The sequence below is a fragment of the Micropterus salmoides genome, unplaced genomic scaffold (assembly GCF_014851395.1).
Source record: "Micropterus salmoides isolate LMB-PRFRI ecotype aquatic unplaced genomic scaffold, ASM1485139v1 Ms_hic_scaffold_4, whole genome shotgun sequence".
Taxonomy (NCBI): Eukaryota; Metazoa; Chordata; class Actinopteri; order Centrarchiformes; family Centrarchidae; genus Micropterus; species Micropterus salmoides.
Genome location: NW_024043372.1, coordinates 27,757,450 through 27,782,218, shown reverse-complemented (window position 1 = coordinate 27,782,218; position 24,769 = coordinate 27,757,450). Strand labels below are relative to the sequence as shown.

General features: G+C 42.0%; 1 long non-coding RNA gene across 1 annotated transcript; it reads right to left on the bottom strand.

Moving 5' to 3' along the window:
- Positions 1–8,859: 8,859 nt before the first annotated feature.
- LOC119885401 lies at positions 8,860–23,291 on the bottom strand. Its single transcript, XR_005441336.1, has 3 exons — positions 23,095–23,291; positions 9,149–9,265; positions 8,860–9,000 (listed from the first exon to the last, which is right to left on the bottom strand). It is a non-coding gene; the product is annotated as an uncharacterized LOC119885401 (long non-coding RNA).
- Between the last annotated feature and the right edge of the window lie 1,478 nt (positions 23,292–24,769).

The window sequence follows — 24,769 nt, the reverse complement described above, 5'->3', positions numbered from 1 at the left end:
TATGGAGCAAGATGTGGGCCCTGAGTTCACACTCTCTTTACAGCATAAGTTCAAAGTCTGATTACAAGTGTAAATTAAACAGGTAACAGGTTGTCAGGTTGACAGTATTATATCTTATAGCTTAAACTGGGACTTGATTATTTCAGCCACTGTATTCTGGATGCAGTTGAAACAGAGATGTGACATTAAACTCTCTAAAAATAACACAAGACTGCCTGCAAATAACAAGAATGTCTTCTTACTTGTTCAAATGACACACATTTCAACCAAATGACTGGCCACTGAGGGGGAAGTGAAGGACAATGAAACACTAAAAATGGTTTAGCATCTGTAAGGTGTAGTGTATACTGAGTGCATGAGATGCCATCGCATTCATGGACAATGCCGGTTCTTTTCAATGTGATGTCTGAGCGCCACGCAGGTGACAGTGGAGATGGCAGTGATGGCTGACAGGTAGCCGGCATGGCAACCATACCTGCCCAGTTGGGTCTGTAATGAGCCGTTCTGAAGACTTGTGTGACAGCTGCTGCTAGAAGTGGAAAACAAAAAAAATCCCACACCACTGCCATCACCATAACTGGAGAAAAAGAAAAAGTGCAAATGAGAGGGAGGAAAGGAGGGAGGACAGAGCGCAAAGGGAAAAATGTGTAATTCGGGCTTGCTCTTAAGGCAGCAATAAATTCCATTTTAATGGGGCACCACAAGCAGTAGCAAGCACTCAGCAGTCTGTTGTGTTTGATGCCAAATTGTGCAGAATAAACAGATTTGCTGTGCAGCTGGTCCAAACACACACTTTCTGTCTCTTGCTCTCGCTCTCTCTCTGAGTTGCTCTGTTCCCCCGCCACACACACACACACACCATCTCCTCATTCCCCAACTCCCTCTTCACCCCGCCCCCCCAACATACCAGACAAGAATTAGACAAATCATCACAAAAAGATGGCAAGTGCTTTGATTTATTTTCTTCCACTTAACTGAGTACTCATCTCCAGCTGTCACGCACACATCTAAAGCAGCGTATTTGTTTTAACAAGGAAAAGAGTGAGCTGCGTGTCACTAATGAGAAACAACATGCCACATCTGGCTCATTTCCCCCTGAGAAGATGAGTCTTTGGTCATCCTGCACAAGTTTATCGTAGACAAAACTGCACACGTTGTCTGAAGCCTCTGTATTCTGAAACAGCAGGGCACGCTGACCACACGGTAGGTGATACTATAATGCGAAAAGAGAAAAAAAAGATGTTGCTGGCTGTCAGGAATCCCAAACTAACTTTTAATGTGCTTAAAATAAACTGTGACAATGCAAGGGAATTTATGTCTGTATGCAAAGACAAGTGATGTTCAGAGCATTAAAAAATGGGTGACCGTTTTGCAGTGTAGATGTGAAATTGATCAGAACAGCAGTATCTCTGGTGTATTAACAGCCATGCTAGCTGCTCTGAGGATGTGCTATGGCACAGCAGCGCTTTGAGTGAAATACTAATATTAGCAATCACCGAAGTTATTACAATTCATTCTTAGGGGAACATGAATGTGTGTACAGAATATCATGGCAATGCGTCCAATAGCTGTTGAGACAGTTCACTCAAAACCACAAATCCAGGTCAGGGGATCATGAGGATACATCGTCTGGGAACAAGAGGCTATCTGTATGAGATTTTGTGCCAGTTCATCTATTAGATGTTGAGATAATTTACAGGATAAGAGAAAACTTGCAAGTGGCGCTAATGGCTATCCATTCAATGGTTCTCAAGACATTTAACTACAAACCAAAAATGTCAACCTGCTGGTGGCACAAGCAAGAACAGTCAGGGGACCACCCAGTCAGTAGAATTCATCCTCTGGGGACCAAGAATATAGGCCTAATAGGCCTAAAGAGTTGGAGCTAAGAGAGACTTGAAGACTTGGACTTGGAGACTAAAACAAACTGCAGTGACACTGAACAACCAGGTAAGAACACGTAAATACAGACTAAAAATGAATAATTAAGAGATCCAATTGAAGGATAGTGCAAAACAGCTTTAATAATTGTTGAGGTATTTCAGCCTGGATCAAAGCGGTGGTCTGATCAACAGGCTGACATTGCCATCCATAGAGCCATGCTGCTAGCATGGCTAAAAATAATTCTTCAAAGAATAAAGATCTTCAGCGATAGGTTTCCTGCCAGCGGAGTGACACCATGGCCTGTTTGGCAACACTGTGAGCGCTAGTGGGTGCATCCACACACACACACACACACACACACAGATGTACACCATTTACTGCTGCCATTGTTTCCATGATTTATGTTTTTTTTGTTTTAGAAATCGAGCTCTCACATGTGCATGCGTCACACAGCTCACACACAAAATACCTGTATACATGCACCTGGGTATTTGTGTGTGCCCACCTGCATGAGTGCATCTGAATCCATGTAATTGAATGTGAATGTGTGTGCACAGATGCATGATGTGGATATGAAATAGTGTGAGAGGGGCTGTGTGAATGTCTGTTTTTTAGTGAATGTGTGCACTGACCATGTGTGCAGGTGTGTGTGTGCCTCTGCCTCTGAGTTTGGGATTGTTTTTTCTGCATGGATGGACTTAATAAATAAATAAATACTGTATATATACGATATGATATACTCATATCTTCTCAACCACACACCCCAAATCTCATTTCTTTTGTAGTCTCTTTTCATGAGCTTCACTTGTACCATACCGCCACATCAATGGCATTATCAATTGGTTTTGTCAATTTAGCTAAACTTGAACTTTAGCAATACATTATTAAGTTATCTGCAGTTGATAACCTGCACCTCCTGTCATGATGCTTCCCCACAGCAAAAAGGCAATAGGCGCCCTTAAACAAGTTTGATCCGAACCTCTAGCATCAGAAATACCACTGTGTTGCTACACATCAAGATCATTTCAGTTTTTAAACACTTTTCAACATTCAAAGTTGAAATGAATGCCCCACAAAAACATTTCAACCTGAGCACACTTTTAAAATGCTTCCTGTGATTTTACTTTTGGCCACTAGAACACGCTGTTGCACCCTGTTATCCACCTTGTCATGAAGCCACTCTTCTCCAGCCGAACACACCCATTAATTTCACCCATCTCCACAGCTCTATCATGAACGGTTCCCCCGTGGTTGTTAGGATATAGGAGCAGTACAGGATCGTCAGTATTTGTATCATTTGCACCACTGAAGCTTTCATTCGAACTGATAAAGTTTTGCTTTTACTGTGGCAGGCTTTCTCAGATGACAGGTATTTTACATCTTCTTCCTCTGTATTTCGCCTCCAGGGGTAATATCCAGTTGGGTGGATCAGAGTTCATACATAAATGTAAGCTGAATAGCCACCAGTGTATGCAGAAGCCTTATTCACACGTGTAGCTAATTCACATGTTCATGGTTTCACCATAACTGTAAGGTCGACAGCCGTTTGCGATTGTATGCCTTCTCCTTTTATCACACCCTGCATGTGTTAGTTGATATATATCACTAAATATTTGACAGGCAGCTGTCACTGTTGTCCATTTTCCTGTGATATCCTGTTCTTGCTGAAAATGCAGGGCAAAGTGCGCACACAGCAAGTAATAAACTGTAAAGTGACTCTGAATGTGCTGTACTGTGTACATTCATCAAATGTATTATTTCCATTTAGTCAACATATATCTTTAACTGTTTCCAGTGTTAGTTTCAGCTCAGCTTGATGTGATACATGAGCATATTTTTTAGGACAGTCCTTAACTTTAGATCACTCTTAATCATCTTGATTAACACTGGAATTTGAGACACAGTGACAGAAAAACATTCTAAGCTCTACTGTATGTTTGATCTACGTTTGGTCACCACTGATAGAATCTCTCGTGTCCACATAAAAAAGCCACCATTCAGAATGCTAACTTCGACCTGCCAATTATATCACTGACTCCTCACACAGGCAAAAACCTGGTGCCTTTCAATTAGCAATCAAGGCTTCAGTGATAAAGGGCCAAATGTGGGCTCTTTTTTTTTACAGGTTGATGTTGGAAGTTATATGAATGCAATCCCCATGGCTCCATACCCCTTTTATACAAGCAGTGGAGGAAGCATGTGGTGATGTGGCTGCTGAAGCATATCAGGGCTGAGTTGTCATACCAGGCGATACTTTCCCCGCTGGTTGGTTAAAGAGGCGTTGCCTGTGATGCCAGCGAGGTCCTGTGGTCAGATAAAAACAAAAAGCATGATGCAGCCCAGTGTTCATAGTATAATACATTTAAAACCCATGGTACCAATTTGCAACAGGCTACTGTATAGTAGGGGGGAAAAAGCACATCAGAGTTCAGTTGATCCTTGTTATTCTGTTGTGTACGTGTTTAAACATTCTTTTGAATTCATTGATTCCTTTGCAAGAGTTTTCTCTTTCTTCGACATGTTGGATTTGCGTTTGTGACAATGAGCCACACTTTCAGAAAATGTGTCTAAGCAATTGAAAACTGTAATAGCCTCTGTCGACGCTGCATTATACATCTGCACACACGTTCGATATTACAAAAGTGTGAACAAATGGAATTTTGGTATTCTCAGAGCTTCATCAAAAATTAAAAATGTAAAGTCTGTTCTGACAAATAGCGCCATTGGCAATATCTTTAAAAATTTACAACAAGCTTTGACCAACCTGGTTTAAGACCTTAATAAATTGGTTCTCTCTAGTTTGTGACAATTTGTAGATGCAGAAGAGTTGGCTGTTTTAGCTGTTAGATTTCTACAAAAAGGATGAAAATAAGTTTTGGATACAGCGAGTGAATAAATATGTGTGCCAAAATTGGGTCTCTCTTGCCTAAATTTAGTCTTTTCTGGGGTTGACTCATATTGAGACCTAACTCTATGTGTTTCCTTAAATCAAATTGCAACTTCCTCTCTTAGAAGGACATGCAAATACAACCCTCAGAGCAGTGAAATATATCAGTTGTGTGGAGACTGTCAGCATTGTCTGAATAGCAGTGAATTTATGCCCAAACCTTTTCTCAGTAGATCACCATGGAGCAAGAGCTGGAGCTTTCTGACTACGCCACTATACATGCACATGGGAGACCTGAAACAAACTACTGTGACACTGAACAGTCAGGTAAGAACACAAGTAAATACAGGTTAAAGAAGAAGAATTAATTAAAAGATCCAGTTGAAGGACAGTGCAAAACAGCTATGTTAGGGATTACACCAATGATTAACTGCCTTACTATTTCAATCATTTGATATTAGATAATGATAAAGCATCAGGGAGCACCCAACAAAGATCGGTTTTGTTGCTCAGATCACTGTCCTGCAAGAACTTTGATTTAAAGATGTTTTGCGAGGAACAAGACCAGTCGCCTTACATCAAAGTGGGATAAAATTTTGGAGAGGGGTCAGATAGCAGTGTCAGTATCCTGAATTACAGAATGATTGCCTGCACTGTGTGTGTGTCTATGTTTGTGTGTGTGTGGGTGTGTGCAGGCACAACATCCACAGAGAGAAGACTTCTCAGAATTGGGATTTTAACTTTAGGAGTGTTGTGCATCATTCAAGCTGCTCTCAATGTCTCCCTGCACCTTGCCTGTAAGTTGTGAACAACTATAATTTGTCTTACAAAATGCAAGATAAGGAATTGCACATCACTGCAATCACTGTGGTAATATGTTTCCTCTGTGGAATGTTTTGCAATCATAACCCACAATTTCTGTTTTCTGTCAGTTTATTCAAAGGCAGATACAGATCAGTTTCCTGTCAACAGCTCCATAATAGCAGAAGTGTGCCAGATTGACCAGTCTCAGCAGAATTCAGCCCAGTTATGTTCCTGCTGTAACAACCTGATGAGGATATTACAGAGGGAATATCAGGCCTTGGAAACAGAGAGAGACCTCTTACGCGACAAGGTCATTCAACTGACTGGAGACAAAACTAAAGAGGATGACTATTTCCAGGAGTCTGGTTCTGGTTCCCTGGAGATATTCCTCTTTTAGAGAGATTAGCATATACAGCTGAAGTTCAGTGCAGACCACACTCAAGCATTGGGAACAAAAGTACATGGCTTCAAGCATGCAACAGCAATTTGTCCAATGTTACGTTTTCATGTTTAACATTTGATCAGCTAAAAGGACAGTATACTAGTAGTAGCTAACTTATTTGCCAAGTACTGTCATCAAATGTGTGCCCCATGTTCCTTTAATGAGGAAGCTTTGACTGTTCTCACATTGTGGGACCTCAGATCTATAGAGGGCCAACAACTGCAATATTTCATGTGATTATTTTATTTTAGTTCCAGCAAACTTCAATCTGTAAATGTAACTTCAAATGTAAATTTAAATATCTTATATTGAAACATTGGTGTTGGATTAAAAAATATGACTGAGTGACAGTAAAGTGACATGCCACCACATCTCACTGCTATCCCTCCATAGGTGGAAATTGCTCAGATCTAAGGGTTGTCCCCCCTAAAATATCATTAAAATACATGCTGTGGATTGTTTATACAATAATATGATGATATATACCTAAGATAAGTGTGTAAGCAGTAAAAAAAATACAAATGCAAACGGGACAAAACCTTTTGAATCTCCCCTCCCTTGCCTCTCAGTGGTATGGTCGGCTGCCTGCTTTCCTCCTTTATGTCACTTACACACAAGTCTGGTGGGACAGAAATTTTGAATAGCTTCAGTAGTTGTCGAACTCCAGTAATGTTAAATAAGTTTGCAAGGTTATTTTATTTACTTTAAACATCAGATAAAGTGATTTTTTTCTCTTCTCTTTATCTCTTTAATACAGATGATGCTGCATCTTTAATAAATTAGATTAAAAAAATAATTCCACCAGTCTGCTATGTTAGCCATTATCACATTAGCTTGTTTAATAGCTTGTTGTATAGTGAGTCACCTGCGATAAGCCTATGTGTGAACTGATATATTTGGCTAATACTGTAGATCTACCGCTGTGTTGGATTTGGCTCAATATGTTGTTAAGTGGCAGATCAGTGGGCTTGATGTGTAAGAGACATCCTAACTCATATTTAAACACCTATTGCTTTTTGTTGTTGGCCAGATAAAATGACAGAGAAGAGAAAAACAACATAAGATCATTTTTTAGTGATACGCTTCACTAATAATAGTAGGAAGTATTTCCTTTGGTCCACTTGACTCCTGCATACAGGCAGAAACTAAAACTCTGTAAACCTGTGGTGAGGACATCTAAGATGTGGACCAGTGTAGCTGTAGAGGACCTTCAGGCGTGTTTGGACTGCACTGACTGGGATGTTTTCAGGACTGCTACCAACAGTCCGGATGAGTTTACTGATGCTGTGACGTCTTACATCAGTTTCTGTGAGGACAGCTGTATGCCAACACACACCAGGGTGAGTTATAACAATGACAAACCCCGGTTCACAGCTAAGCTGAGGTTCCCCTCAAGCCTGCCTTCTTTCCCCTCTGCTCTTCTCCCTGTACACCAACAGCTGCACCTCCAGTCATCAGCCCGTTTAGGTCCTGAAGTTTGAGGATGACTCCACCCTCATTGGGCTCATTTCTGGTGGGGATGTATCTGCCTACAGGTGGGAGATTGACCATCTGGTGACCTGGTGCAGCCAGAACAGTCTGAAGCTCTGAAGACAGTGGAGATGGTCGTGGAGTTCAGAAAGAGCCCAGCCCCACCCTACCCCATCATCCTGTGTGACTCCCCAGTCGCCACTGTGGACTCCTTCCGCTTCCTGGGCACCATCATCTCCCAAGACCTCAAGTGGGAGCTGAACATCACCTCCCTCACCAAGAAGGCAATGCAAAGGATGTACTTCCTGCGGCAGCTGATGAAGTTCTGCCTGCCAAAGTCAATAATGGTGCACTTCTGCACCACCATCACTGAGTCCATCCTCACCTCCTCCATCACCATCTGGTACGCTGCTGCCACTGCCAGGGACAAGGGCAGCCTGCAGCGTATCATTCACTCAGCAGTGAAGGTGATTGCCGTAGTCTTCCATCACTTCAGGACCTGTACTCCTCCAGGACACCGAAGCGAGCAGGAAAGATTGTAGCTGACCCCTCCCACCCCGGACATAAACTGTTTCAGACCATCCCATCTGGCAGGAGGCTGCGACCAATCAGGACCAAAACCTCTCGCCACAAAAACAGCTTCTTCCCATCTACAGCTAGCCTCATCAACGAGGCCTGGGTCCCCCACTGACACTCCCCCTTTCAAATAATGCAAACGTCTCTGCACGTGTAAATATTATTTAATTTAACTTAATTTAACACTTTGCACATATTTGTTGTTAATTGTTAATCGTTGTTGTTGTATATTTTTACATTTTGTCAACATATATATTTATGTACACAATATTCTCTTCCGTTGCAATACGTCTGCACAACATGAACCAGAGTAATGTACATGTAAATATCTGCCACATTGTTCTTTCTCTGCAAATAGTTGTATTATAAACTGTATGTATGTCTACGTGTAGCAACTTATCACCAAACCAAATTCCTCGTATGTGTAAAACATTACTTGACAATAAAGCTCATTGTCATGTTTAATGCTGGTGGAGAACAGACCAGAGGGAGAGGGAATATTGGACATATATATATACACACTGATCAGCAACATTATGAAAAATGGTCCATGGAAGGAAAAGCGATGAATGGGTAACAGTGTCATGGGTAGCCTAGGCTCACTGATGCACGTGGGGAATGAACACTGCCCCGTGTGGTCAGAAAGGTAGTTTGTTGCATATGGGGCTGCATCGCCATCGACCAGTCAGGGTGCCCATGCTGACCCCTATCCACTGCTGAAAGAACTTGTTTTCTTTTACATTACATGGATGGCCGGGTGCATATATGTCGATTACCTGCTGTGGACAATGTTCTGCTGGGAAACCTTGGGTCCTGCCATTCATGTGGATACTTTGACACCACCCACCTAAGCATTGTTGCAGACTATGTACACCATCATCGTCATGGTGGTGGTATTCCCTGGTGGCAGTGGTCTCTTTCAGCAGGATAATGCGCCCTGCCACAAAGCAAAAATGGTTCAGCAATGGTTTGAGGAACAACGAGTTTAAGGTGTTGAAATGGCCTCCTAGTTCCCCAGATCTCAATCCAATCGAGCATCTGTGGGATGTGCTGGATAAACAAGTCTGATCCATGAAGCAACTTACAGGACTTAAAGGATCTACTGCTAACGTCTTGGTGCCAGATACCACAGCAGATCTTCAGAGGTCTAGTGGAGTCCAACCCTCGAAGCCTCAGGGGTGTTTTGGCAGCGAAATGGGGGCCTACACAACATTAGCCAGGTGGTCATAATGTTAAGGTTGATCAGTGTATCAGGTAGACACAAATGCAATCCAAATAAATGCTAATGTTCCATCGCTGCTGGATGTGTAAATAAGTAACTGGTTGCTAACATATTTCCCATCAACTATACAATTTTTCTCAGTTGCTTTGGTACATTTCTCAGATCAGAATTGAAATTCTCAAAACTACTCAACCTTCACATCATCTCGTCACTTGTGCACATCATAAAAGCAATTTCTTGCTCTTTTGAACACATTGCAAATGCTTTGACACATTTATGCAAATGATTATGTACACTGTTTACGTTTTTCAAATGTGTCCTGAATTGATCAAGATATCAGTTGGGATGTGGATGAGAATCTGTGGCCCAACAGACAGGAACGTCAGCCCGGCGTTTACCATGTTTACATGTCAAATTTAGTAATTGTTTGTGCTATGCAGTGCTACAAAGCAAATCTGTCAACAAGTTACAATACAAACAGCAAAAGGTTAACCGGTCCAATCTTTTGCAATGTATGACTTGGTACTGTTGAAATTAATACAGTTTGCCATACTGAAAAAGTACAGCATTGTGCAATTTCATCAAAGTCATCAAAGCCTTGGCCATAGTTTCAGAAAATACTTGCATTGATTGCTTTGGTACTATTATTGCAAGTAAGTGCTAAAAACTCTTACAAAATTCCAACCTTATCACACTTGTCACACAGCCAGTCTTTCATTCAAACCACACAACCATTGATTCAAAATATAAGTTTCTCATGAAATCTCATGAGAATATGGTTTAATCGCCAAAACACAACATAATGATCTCTTGTCAGTTTAGTTGTTTCGACTATCAGTGAATCAAATAACAATGCAAGATACATGTTTCAAATCACCTTAGAAGAGCTGAAAGTATTATCCTACAGTATCCTGTACAAGACAGACTACACAGTTTTCATATTAGGCATTACATTATCCAACATTTACAGAATCTATCATTTCCACAAAATCTATCCTATATTTAATTAAGTTGTGATTAATGAAGACCTCCTCTACAATCACTGATGCAAAAAACAAAGTTACTGTTTTTTACTCTATTGCAACATGTATTTTGTCTAATCAAATGTAACATGACCCTGTCCTCTCTGATAGGAACGTTGCCCAAATCTCTGAGCTTGTCCACGAGCCTCTGATCGATTCCACTGCCTTGCTGTCTATTCTGCTTCATGTTGAAAGGAATTGCTGGTGTTCACACCACCTTTTACAGTATACAGTTACCAATTGAGTTTAACACCACATGAAATTTGCAATGTAATAATATATGGTAATCATGTAATGTGTTTTACAGTATTGTGCATACCGTAATCATTGCACTGCTCCTGTGTTGCTCTGTTTGATACGTATATATTTTAACAATAGAGAAGAAAATCTTAAACATTCTTCTTGTATTTTGTATGAACATAATGTATTTCAATGCGAAACATGTCTTTCTACATGTTTTTGTTGTCAATGTCAGATGTACTTAGTTGTGAAAAAAGGCCCTTTTTGATATTGTGTTTTTTGTTCTAGGAGTGGTGAAATATTACAACATAGTTGTGTAAATAGTACAATAGCAATAAAAAAAATCTGAATAACAATGACAAGCGACTGAGAAAAAATGTAAAATGACTAAACTGAAAAAATATCATTATGTTGTGTTTTGGTGATTAAACCATATGTTCTCATGACATTTCACGAGAAAATTATTTTTGAATCAATGGTTGTGTGGTGAGAGATGTTTACAATGGCAAATTTTGAATGAAAGTCGGGCTGTATTACAAGTGTGATGAGTTCGGAGTTTTGTACTAAGTGTTGTGAAATTTTACTACATACTTGTGATAGCAGTACCAAAGCTATCAACAACTAAATATTACCTTTTGAGAGATCAACTAATGATTTTGAACTTTTGAATTTTTGCCGGTAATCCACTGGGTTCTGCTGTTTCTATGATCTGTTTCGGGAAATGCACTTACTGTTTTGCAAATGTTAAGGATGATTAGAGAAATTTACCAAAGCGACTGAGAAAACTGTGAAATTGCATGCAATTTATTTTATTATAATTTGTTTTTAATTTCCATTTGTTTTCACATATTTGAACTTATACAGTATAAATGATTTGTCTTCTTATTGTGATGATTCAGCTTTCTGTATTTTCTACTTTAAAACAGAAATAGTCCCAGGCTATGTTAGAGGTGTCTGGACAGCAGTCTTTGCCGCAGCAGAGAGAAATGAAACAGACTAAATACTGGCTAAGACATTTTTAGTGGTTTTGACTGGACTCACATCCTCTTAAGGAACATCCAGTCAGTTCTGCTGGTTAACATATCTGTTGTCTGGCCAGTGTAGCAGTGTCTGTCAAACAACATGTTGTATGAGTGGGTTTTAGAAACACTGTGTTAGTATCAAAGGCACAATGTAAAGACAAAGCTCATTAAGTTCTGTATCCGAGTGGCCTCCTCTGATCCCCCTCAGTGAGGTGAGGTAAAATGTGCAGGTGTGACCCATGATAGTTTCTATCTTTCCAACCAGAGCCCCTTAATATATATCCAGAAATGTTGTTATTAAGCTAACCTTAAAGGGATAGTTCAGGATTTTTGAAGGGGGCTGTATGAGGTACTCCATAGTCAGTGTATGATCTGCAGTAGATGGTGGTCCCCAGTCTGGAGAAGCAAAGCATTGTACCGGTGTCTGCTGATAGCAGAGTCTATCGATTCACACTGACCCTAACCACAACATACAGTACGCACAACGAGCTTGCTAAATTAAATTTCAGTCAGGACAACTTTTATCAAAGACTGATGTTGTGGCATTGTGGTTATGTTTGGCGGTATGGCTCTGTTCTGGGATCTCCCTGCCCTTCCACACGCCTATGTGGAAAGCATAAGGTAGGGAGAGCACCTCCCTGCCCATCCATGTGCATACATGGAAAGCCCGAGGCAGAGAGCAGCAGTAAGGACCCCCAAACGCCCACAACAAACCTACCCGGTCCTTCATGCGCTATGTGGAAGTGCTACAGGCGGATGGATTGATTCTCGACCTGCTTTATATGAAAAGCGCTATGAGAATTGTTGTTGTGAATAGTAATATATAAAACAAAACTGAATTGACTTACATAAGGCATGGGGGTTAAAATTTGTGTTTGCGACTTGAGCCTGTGGCTCGTGTTTGGCTATCAAGTCGGCTAAAGTCAACCGCAGTCATCTCAAAGGCCCATGCAGTTAGCCCCTTCATTATTACATTTATTGTTTATTTACGTATTTACCCCAATAGATGCAACGTGTGTAAATGCATCACTTGAGGGCCGTTGTTGTCTGTCTTGGCCAGCCACACGGCTCTACCAGTTTCCTTGATAAATTTAAATTCAATGTTGACAGAAGCACAACACAGGGAGGTAAGTTGCTAACTTATGTAAGTTACGTATTAGCATTAGCTGCGTTAGCCCTGCCATGCTAGCTTCATAGCATTAGCGATTTGCTTTATAGTGTTGGTTGGCTATGGCTTTGGCTTAGAAGAATTGTGATTTGCTTTATGCGTTAACTTCATGCTTTAGCTTCATAGCATAGTGTTTAACTTTGTAGCGTTAGTGTTGCTTTGTAGTGTTGTATTTGTGAGAGGGATCTTACGTAATTGCTGACGTAATCTGCACTCTGCGCATGCGTTGGCGTCTGTAGCCACCTGTCGGAAGCTCCGTCTTAAACCGGACTCTTATCCAGTTTTAATCCACTCTTTTTCGTTAAATTTTTTATATCCTTTTTATTTAACTTAAGTTTTTAACTTGAGTTTTACGTGGGTTAAGGATTTTAGTCATCCGACATGGATTTTAAGCTAGATGACCGTAAAAACGAGATCAACGCTACTGATCGCAACAAAGCTCCGGTGACTATGCTAGCCGAGATAACTCTGCACCATGAGGACTGCACACTCCTTAAGAAAGCGAACAAGAAGATTGCTGACCTTATGGAAGACATCCGACGACTTTCAGAGGAACTCAAAGAGAAAGATTCCCTGCTGACTGGCTTTATTGATGTGGCTTCAGTACAAGCCAAACAGATTGTTTCTCTTAGCGCAACCGCTAACATCCAGGACACCGTGTTTTGGGACCCCTCTAGCCTTCCCAGGCTTTCATCCTGCTCGACTCAGAAGCATCAGTCAACCTGGGCTGAAGTGGTGGTCCGTGGCTGCAAGAGAGGCTCGGACGGGGCTGCCTCTCCTCCGCACATCGGCCTCTCCAACCGCTATGCAGCCTTGTCTAACGACACTCCAGTCCATCCAGCGGATGCACCTGCGGCTTCGAGTCTCCCTGATATGGATCTCTTTCGGCGGACAGTGCCTGCCGACACTGTTGCATCTCCTCCAACGGCTACATCTCCTGCACTGGGCCGCCGGTCTGCCGCTGGGCCTGATCGGCGGCCGTCATCCCGGTCAAAAACCTCCGCTTCCCGACGTAGGATCCTAAAGGAGGCAGTGCTCAGACGCTCCGGAGGCCGTCTCTACCCTGCACCGTCGGGTAGCCCTTCTCTCAGGTCTGTTACTGCTACTCCAACACAACACTCGGCAGCTCACACACTCCATCCTCAGTCCGCACGCAGTGTTGAAGCAGATTCTGCTCAGTCCTACTCTGGAACCCCACAACCGGCATCTCCTCGTCCTCTTTTCTCCCCAACCACACTAATAACTGGTGACTCCATAACCAGAAACATCCGTTTCTTTAACGCTACCACTCACTGCTTCCCCGGTTCCACCACGGCTGACATTTAAAAAAAACTCCAGGACCTAATGCCATCGCTCCCGTCTTCCATCACAAGAGTGATAGTACATGTCGGAACAAACGACACAGCTCTTCAGCAGTCTGAGCTGACAAAATCAGATTTTACCCGTCTTCTTAACTTTTTAAAGCAGTGTGGAAAGTCCGTTTTTATCTCTGGTCCCATTCCCACAGTTGGTCACGGTGCTGGCCGCTTCAGTAGACTCCTTGGCCTCCACGACTGGCTCCAGTCCGCCTGCAGGGCTCATCGTGTGTGTTATGTGGATAATTTTAATATTTTCTGGCAAAGAATGCCTCTTTTTAAGACAGACGGACTTCACCCAAACAAACGGGGCTCAGAAATGTTAGCTGCGCACATACAGAATGTGGTGCGGTCCACACATGACTTACGTGAATGACTTATCATTCATGCAGCACACCTGGACACACCACCGCTCACTGAACAGATCTCTGCCTCACTGCCACAAACAACTGTCTCCACCTGCTGGCATGTAAAGCCGTCTGCTACCAGCGCTGTTCCAAAGACACAGAAATAATAGTAATCTCTTAAGGATTAGGACAACTGCACCAACTCCAGCACCCAGAACAAACTCATTTAAAATGGCTCTCTTCAATGTGAGATCACTTTCAAGTAAGACTTTTATCTTAAATGATTTTATCTTGTCTGAAAATCTAGATTTTATGTTTTTAACTGAATCCTGGTTGCAAATGAATGACTATAGCCAGCAAGCTGAACTGTGTCCGCCTCAATGATATTGTTTTAGTCAACCGAGGGTCAGTGGTCATGGTGGTGGGTTAGTGAGCGTGTATAGGAAAAATTTAAAATGTCATCAAGTACGCTGTGATGAATTTAACTCCTTTGAAGTTCTCACTCTTAAAGTTGGAGGGCTGCAACCTATCATATTTGTTATAATTAATCACCCCCCAAAACCGCCTGGAGGATTTTTATCAGAACTTCCTGAATTTTTATCTACTCTGGTTTTAAATTATGACAGAATTGTTCTTTGTGGCGATTTTAATTTTCATGTTGATGACCCCAACAATGTTAATGCAACTGACTTTTCAAACATGGCCACTTCTTTTAACTTCAAACAACATGTCAAAGGGCAAACACATAACCGTGGTCATACACTGGACTTTACCCTGGGTGTCAGCATTTCCTCTGTGGAATTAGTGGACATGACCATATCTGACCACAGATGTATTGTTTTTAGCTGCGATTCGCCTGTTACTCATGCCGCCTCACCAAGCTCTGTGTGTTCTCGCATCTTTAATGAACAAAGTGTTTCAAAGTTTTGCGCATTCTTTCAGAGCCAAAGCCAACACCTGTCTGATTCCATTACCAATAATCTGGTCGATCACTTCAATCATATCTGCTTGTTGTCACTAAATATTACTGCTCCTCTAAAGGTTAGGCCTACGTCTAAAGCTAGTAAGCAACCCTGGATAAATGACAGCATTCGCAGCCTAACAAGGGAATGCAGGAAAGCAGAACGCAGATGGAAAAAATCCAGTCTCCAAGTCCATTACCTCAGTCTGAAGGATTTATCAATTAAATACCATAACTTGGTTAAGGATGCGAGAACACACTATTTTTATGAACTCATTACTACACATAAACACAATCCCAGGTTTCTGTTTAAGACTGTGGCTCAGATGGTAAACCCAACCCCTCCTTGTGCCTCAGCTGGAAGTAACGATGACTGTGAATTGTTTTTATCTTATTTTACCAATAAGGTGGTGTCAATCAGAGCCTCTATTACCCCCGCGGCCTCTTACTCAGAGGTTCTTTCACCAGTAACAAGAGAGTTTTAACCAGTTTTATCCCATCGACTTGTCTGAGCTTTTAAAAACAGAATCACAAATGAGAGTGTCCTCCAGCCCACTTGATGTAATACCTACAAAGTTTTTACTGAAAGTAATGGATTCTGTTGGGCCCCATTTGATCTCTGTTTTCAACAGCTCCCTATCTACTGGTTGTGTCCCTGATTATTTTAAAACGGCTTGCGTGAACCCACTTTTAAAGAAACCTGGTTTAGATCCCTCCCTCCCACATAATTTTAGACCAATTTCAAAACTGCCTTTTATTGCAAAGATTCTAGAAAGAATTGTGTCCAAACAGCTGCTCACTGTACTGGAAAATAACAAAATATTTGAAAAGTTTCAGTCTAGTTTCAGGAAGTACCACAGCACTGAGACTGCCCTGCTTAAAGTCACCAATGACCTTTTAATGTCTGCTGATGAAGCATGTGCTCAGTCCTGGTACTCCTGGACCTTAGCGCTGCTTTTGACACCATTGATCACAACATCATGTTAGACAGACTGAGGCACTGGGTGGGGATCTCTGGTACTGCCCTAGAATGGTTTTCATCCTACCTGTCAAATAGGAAGTTTTGCGTGTCTGTAAACAACTATGTCTCCTCGCTCTGTCCAGTTAATATGGTGTGCCTCAGGGGTCAGTCTTAGGACCCATTTTGTTTTCCTTGTATCTGCTTCCCCTTGGACATATTATCCATAAACATGGCATTTCTTTTCATATTTATGCTGATGACACACAAATATACTTGCCCGTCAGATCCACAGACCCTGGAATGCTGAGTTCACTTAACAACTGCCTTTGTGAAGTTAAAAAATAGATGTCAAATAATTTCCTCCAGCTGAACTCAGACAAAACAGAAATCCTGGTCATCGGGTCCCGGCAGATGGCAAATCAAATACTGCCATCTGCTGGTTCCCTAGTAAATCACATTAAGCCTGTGGCAAAGAACCTTGGTGTTTGGTTTGATAGTAATTTAAATTTCGAGCAGCACACCACAAAGCTTGTTCAATCATGTTTTTATCAACTTAGAAATATAGCAAAAATTCGATCTATGTTAACTTTTAAGGACACCGAGACCATTCTACACGCCTTCATCTCATCACGCCTGGATTATTGTAACAGCCTTTTCACCTGTTTAACCCAAAAATCTATTGATCGACTCCAGACTTTCCAGAACTCAGCTGCCAGGCTTTTAACCAGAACAAAGAAATATGACCACATTACTCCTATTTTAGCTTCATTACACTGGCTCCCAGTATGTTTTAGAATTGACTGTAAAATTCTATTGATCACTTTTAAAGCTCTTCATGGCCTCTCGCCTTGTTATATTTCTGACCTTTTAGTCCCATACACACCAGCACGTACCTTGAGATCCTCGGGCAGAGGTCTGTTGTCTGTTCCAGAGTCTCGACTGAAAACTAAAGGGGACAGAGCGTTTGCTGTCAGGGCACCGAGGCTCTGGAACAGCCTGCCCGAGGAAATCAGGTCGGCTGAGTCAGTGAACTCTTTTAAGTCCCTTCTTAAAACATACTTTTATAGGAGAGCCTTTCCCGATCTTATTTGACTTTATTTTATCCCTTTTATTTTATTGTATTTTACTAATTTTATATTTATCTGTATTTTAGTCTTTTTAATGTTTTCATGCTTTTATCTTGTATTGTTTTTGTATTATTGTCCCTTGGGTATTATTGTCTTTACACTTGTTAAAGCACTTTGTAACTTGTTTTTGAAAAGTGCTCTACAAATAAAGATTATTATTATTATACTTATTATTATAGTGTTATAGGCCTCTGAGATAGACCGCGGCAATGGCATCGCTATGCTGTGAAACCCATTGTTTTCAATGGCTAGCGCTGCAACAGGCGCACCGCTTGGCAAGCTCACGTGCATGCTGCGTTTTGCGTTTAGCTCTGTAGCGTTAACGTTACCTTCGTAGCGTTACCTTTGTTGCATTAGTGATTAGCTTCACGTCATTAGCGTTCACTTGTAGTATTTAGCATTAGCTTGTAGTATTTAGAATTACTTTGTAGCATTTAGCATTAGTTAGCTAGCTAACTATGTTAATGTTAAGGTGATGAATGTGACTTTAAATTATTGACACATGAAAACCAAGTCAGGCCAGCTATTAGCCCCTGAACCAATCAAATATTAACAAGAGCGGCAGGGATGCTTTCCCAGAGCCTTCCCCAGCCCAGGGAAATATTGTGGCAGCAGGGGAGAAAGGGATCCAACTGCAGACCTCCACTGTCAGGCCGGTCAGTTTTTTACGTCCCCACAGAACGTAACGTGATGCATTCTCGGTTGTTTCCATACAGTCTATAGTTGTTTTGCTACTCTACACATTGCGACAGCGGTAGGTGACTGGTTAGCATTATCCAAAAAAACGGAGTAAAGTCTGAATGCATTGCTCTTGGTATATGTTCGCCGTCAATAACTAACGCTGTCAATATTGTACATCTAAATTACACAAATTACAGAATGTTACACGTGTGTAAGTTTGTCGTTCTACATAGGTAACGTTCAGCTACGCCAACAGTGGCTAGCGTTAGCTCCTGAAGTAGCAGGATTAGCTTTTTTTTCCTTTGGATAACATAAGCTACTCATAGACTGTACACACTGCCACAGTGTGTTCGTTTTTTGTAAAGCATTTTGGAAGGGCATAGGTTTGCATTTGTCTTAACATGTTGACGACGCTCAGGTTAGTTATTTGTCCAGAAGAAGATAAAATAAAAATCTGTATCGTTTAGACCGTTCGGTGTAGCTTTTCACACTTAACGTAAAACAGCGTCCAAAGACTTTGCTGGCTGTATGAATTGATCTTAGTTGAATTGAAGTTTATGTACTACGACAGAGTTTTCCCTTTCCTGGAGAACCCCCTGTCCTGCATGACTTACTCTCTCCCTGCTTCGACACAGCTGATTGAAGCAGCTTCAGGATTCATAACTAGTTGGTAGTTTGAATCAGCTGTTTTGGAGCAGTGAGATGTTTAACATACACGGTTATTTAAACAGTTATCCACATAAAGATACTACTGCTCACCACAGCTACTGTTGGCATATCCTAATTTACGTGATTTAGATGTACAAACATTGATAGTGCTAGATATTTTGATATAACATGCCAAGACCCATGCCTTCAGACTTTAAAAAATAAAAATCAGTCACTGCTGCCAACTGCTTTTCTAACTGTGTAATCTGTGTGTGTACAGTGAATAAAGTAAAAGTATTATTACAGTAGGCTATTGTCTCCATTTTTAAAAAGTGGATATTTACAAAATACTCTACGAGTATGGAAAAGTTTGAGTGACAATACATACGCAAACATGTGTACAGCATGTGAATGGGGAGTACTGGTCATAGCAGGGCAATCTGGAAAATATTAAAATCAAGAAAGTACCAAGTTTTATGTATCATGGATGGTTGTAACACTTTTTATGGAAATGTTACAAACCACCCCACCCCTGTCAGCCAATGTTTTGCTACCTGTATTACCATAGTGGTTTGAAATTAGAAAGGAAAAAATGCATCACATGTTGCCTGAGAAACTATATTTTAATCTAATATAAGTGAAACAATTCTATCTGTAATAGTATAGATACTGAACAAAAAATAGTCTTGGTCAAAAACTTTACTTTCTTACCTCAAAATCATTTTTTTCACTATATATTCAGAATACATCTCTTTCAAGACTTGATAACCACCATTCCTGACTGGGGAGGAAGTAGGTAAATACTGAAATGATCACCTAACTCCTATCTTATCTCTATTTGGTGCAATGGGTGTTGTTACAACTCTCCTAATGTTACAACCATATAGGGCGGTTTTGAGCAGTCTCAGTAGTCTTTGTTGGTTTGTTTCAAGCTTTTAAAACTTGAACTTTATGAGTATCACACACATCTGGGGCAAGTAGTGGGCTGCTGAGAAAGTGTTGACCACATAATGAGCAATGAAGTCTCTGTCCAGGCTTCTATTATTTATTTATTAAACCCCCCTGGTAATGTCCGTTATACCACAGACTCCCACAAAGCTCAAATTGTTGTCCAGTTTCCACAGTTGGCCATTTTTCCTATTAAATTCAGCTGAAAGCAGTAAAAGGATTTCCCCTCGGGGAGAATCCCTTGGATTTCAACCACCACTGCAGGGCTCTCATGTGCAGCAGGCCAGATGGGATTACGTTGGACGCTGCTGCCATGAGACCCAACACTCTCTGAAAGTGTTTCACAGTGATGGAGCGGCCTAGCTTCATTCTGGTTACTGAGGACAAAATGGACCCGATGCGTGCAGGCGACAGGTGGGCCCACATCGTCACTGGGCCAGATTGAGCCAGTCGTCGATGTAGTTCAATATGCAGATGCCCTTGAGTCTCACTGGGGCCAGAGCTGCATCCATACACTTGGTGAACGTGCGAGGAGAGAGTGCTAGGCCGAACGGAAGAACCCAATACTGGTATGCCACGCCCCCGCAGGCGAACCTCAGGAACTTCCTGTGAGAGGGATGGATGGAGATGTGGAAATATGCGTCTTGTAGATCTATCGTGACAAACCAATCCTCAGATTGGATCAGACTGACGATGGCGGGGATGGTGAGCATCTTGAACCTGAATCTCCTCAGAGATTTGTTCAGGAACCGTAGATCTAAGATTGGATGCAATCCTCCGTCTTTTTTGGGAACTATGAAGTACCGGCTGTAGAACCCGGACTCCCTGACTGGCTGGGGTATGTGTTCTATGGCCCAGCCCCTCGGGGCTGGTGGCCGGTGTTCTGCGTAGGCCCTCGGCGGCACCCTGAAACGGAGCTCCGCCAGGGAAACCCTGCCGATAACCCATGGTATGTGAGCCGAAACTCCTGCCAACTACGGCTCCTCGTGGCAGGCAGAATGGCACGTGTTTGCTGGAGGCCAGCGCGTCCTGGGTGTCGATGCAGCGGGATAACAGCGCCTGCTTCCTGAGCTGTCACGAGGGAGGGGACCTCGTTCGCCCTCTCTCGGGGGGGGGACCCCGGTAGAAACCTCAGAACCTCTTCCCCCGGCCCCGGTGAGACTGAGACTGAGACCCCGGGAACCCCATGACTGAAGCCACCGCTCCGCCTCAGCGACCGCCGGGCCCGATACATGGGGAGAGCGCTTCCTGCCGTCTTGGGAGAAGAGAGCTGCCTGGGCATGTAGCATCCCCAGACAGGAAACACACAGGATATGAGTGTTGCCCGTCGTGATGTAGCGTGGGCACGGGAAAACTCATCGCCTGAATTGCTCACCAGCCATCTCTCTGTCTGCCATCCTTCCAGGTAAGAGTTCGGATGTGCTGTAGCTTTCTTAGTCTTCAACATGCCAGAGTGCCTGCTGAAAAAAAAAGGCTAATGTGTCCGGTGTGCCGGCGTGCTTATATACGCCTCCAGTTACGCCGTCACACGTTACCGTTCTAGCAACACCAATAGGATTGGAGTAGTTTCATTCATGTTCAACCCTGCCACGCCCAGAGGCGTTCCCATAGTGTCGTCACCGACGCAGTTCGAGTTCCCTCGAAGGGGAACTGCAGGTGGTGCTCGATACGGAGGTTTTCCTCAAAATTGGGAGTCCGACTGGAGCAAGGTGACCAGATTTCAAAAATGAAAACTGGGGACCTCTTTGTTTTGGTGGTCAGTATGTCATTAAAAAATATAATGTTATTATATATGAAATAAAAAAAGGGGGATGATTTTGGTTTTATAATCTGTCAAATAAAACCAATCAAGTCATTTTGAAGCAGAAACTACCTTTCAGTCAATAAGTAGAGGCTGCAATCACTTCCTGGCAAGTAGAATATTGCATTTTATGTGTTGTTTTGGCCATTTAAAGGCATTTTAAGAGGTAAGAAAAGTACTTGTTGAGTTATAATCTGTCAAATATAACTTCTGAATGAAATAAATTATAATTAATTATAGGCTACATTCCGTTTTCCAAACGGAAAACGGAGGTTACTGAGGTTAAGGATTCTGTTAAAAGCAACGTTAAAGTTTCACAAAGACATACCTTTGCTATTACCAAGGAAATAAAGTGATTTTTATTTGCAGTTATGTCTGTTTGCTCCATTAAAGCAGCTGTAGACGTAAAGAGACTGGGAGATTCAGCTTTGACATGCTGTGCGCGCTACCGTGGATGGCAATCACTTTCTATCACAGTCTATCACTTTTCGGCACGACACCTGTACGCTCTGCTGTCCAGTCTTTCTGGCCACGTAAAATCTGACTTCAGGTCTGTTAACACCTTATACAGTCTATGATCAACACAGTTAAAAATGGGTACATTTCCGGGGACAGCTCCAGAAGGGGACAGGCCACCAAAACCGGGGGCTGTCCCCAGAAAATGGTCTGGTCACCATGAAATGAGCACTGCCATTCAGGAATACTGAGTATTGAATATTGCTTGCCAGAAAGCCTCTCTGCTTCATAAGCAAGCTATTCATTCACTGATGTGCTGCTTAAGATGGCTGCTATCAGCTGATATGCTGGAATGAGCCGAGCTTGACTTCCTTGCCTGCCTGAACTAACGCTATGCTTGATTTGTTTACATGCTTACTGGTCAAAAGGTGCAATGATTTTTTGTTTTTTTAGATATTGCCGGCCATCACTGTCTCAACAGCATCCCCAACAGCAAGGTTGCATATGGGTGTGGAAATAGAGTTTGTGGGTTGAGCACAGAACCGCTAAGTAGCACATCTTGATAGTTAGCATGAATCGACACAGAAGCAACAATGTACTGCTGTGGACAGGGTCAGCAGCAAAACATATTTTAGCCACCTAAAAGACAGCCCACCTAAAAATAACAATATCAGTTCAGGTGTCTATGTGTTTAATATTTTCAACACTTTACCTTGCTGTCAGGCAGCCATGTCCTTTGGACCTATTTTCTCAAATGTAGAACTTTTGTATTTCTATGCAAGTGTAACTTGGCTGTGCACTATATTACGCTGCCAGAGATCAGCTGTTTGGGTCAGCCTTTATGGAAGAGACAATGAATAAAAGAAAATTTAAATGAGTGACTATAACAGTGACAATGAAATTTCTTTCACTGTGGAGACAAGGTGACACCTTTTCCCAGAGTGTACAGAAGAAGAACTTGTGCAGAAGAACACTGGACGAGAGAGAGAGAGAGAGGGGAAACTCCTGGGGAAACTTTACTAGTTGTGTGGTGAGTCATTTCATTTATTGTAGGTATTTAGAGCCATTTTACCTGATGGTTGTGTACAGCAGTGCACCTCAGTACATGTCTATCTCGCTTATTTGGCCGTGGTGTTGCAGTGGAAGCCCGGCTGAAGGTGAGTGCCCTGTGTTCTTTTGTTTTTTTTCCTTCGTCTCACATTTCTGTTTTTTCCCCTGTGTCTCCTCCCCTCTCCCTCTGTGTGTGCTCTCCCTCTCCGCCCCGGAGCCCGGCTGATGACCTGTGTCACAACACGTGGTTTTACATTATCCTCTTCAGAGAAGTGATCAGCAAACACAGAATTGTCACAGTGCTGCACATCGAGTGCTAATGTCTATATTCAGCGCAACTAGCCCCAGCAAGCCCAGTATCATTCAATGGAATACTTTCTGATCCAAACAGCAGATCTCCAGCAGCGTAATACAGTGCAAAACTAAGTTGTGCTTATGCGTAGATATACATAAGTTCTACGGTTGAGAAAATGTAATTACAAAGGAAATGCATGGTAAAGTACTGAAAATATTAAGCACTTGAACTAATATTGATTTTTTTTTTCAGTGAGCTGTCTTGTAGGTGGCTAAAATACAAATTGCTGCTGACACCGTTCACAGTACATTGTTTAGCATCTGGGACCAGTACGGCTCTCTGTTTCTCCAAATGGGGACACACTGGTCACTATCTATTGCAAGTACCTTCTACAGACTTCACTTCAAAAATCCCAAACTATCCCTTTAATTGCTCAATTTGAATTATAAAATGAGGTTTTGCTATTCTTTTCGTATATCAAAAGCAGCCTGCTTCGCCTGGGAAATGGCACTCAGTGAGTGGAGTGCAGAGGAGCTTTCATGTCAAAAAAAGGATTCAGCTTGGAGTTATTCAGCATGTTCTTTGTTGTCTTTGTCCAAGCTTTATACATAGTAGCAAAATAAAAATTTCATGTTGCAAATCTGAGGTTTGCAGGCATGAAATGTGGTATTCTTGCTACTAATCCAACAACACTCTGCATGTGCATAAGAATGAGTAGAGTACTTTTCCAAATCAATTAATTTTGCTATGTCTGCGAACGTTCTTGAGATCACTGAGTCTTTCTTTGCTGATAAGTTTGTCAAAGTTAAACTGACAGAAATGAGAGCTGCGGCACATTCACTCATCATTTCTCATTAACACTGCTGGCTTTGTTTTAATTAGCCGTTGTGACTGACACCTGTGTTCCTGTGACACTGTATTCCAGCCTTATGTTATCCTCCTTCCCAGCTGTTGCTTGTCAATCATCCTAAAGTTGTCTCTTGTCTCTATCTCTCAAAATAGAACCACATGTGCGAAGCTGCCTGCACTATTTGATGGCCGTCAGTGGCAGGACGGGATACATGTTTGATTTGCTTCTCTCTTTTTTTAGCTTAATAGAAGAAATGAGTATTCAACAAACACATGACAAGGCTCCTCAACCACCATGAAAATATAATACTAAAAACAATCGAGTACAAATGGGTGTTGCAAAATAACCATTTTCAAATATGTCTCTTGCAATAAACCCTCTATCTGCAGCTAAAGATCAAATGATTTATTAATTTTCAGATTTCCTATCCTATCACGCCTGTTTCTGTGCGTGTGGGCAGAATGCGACACAGTGTGGTGTGAGGGTTTCTAGCTGTACCACCTGTTTACACTGCAGTTGTTTTGGTCCAGTAAACACATTATTCCTTTCACT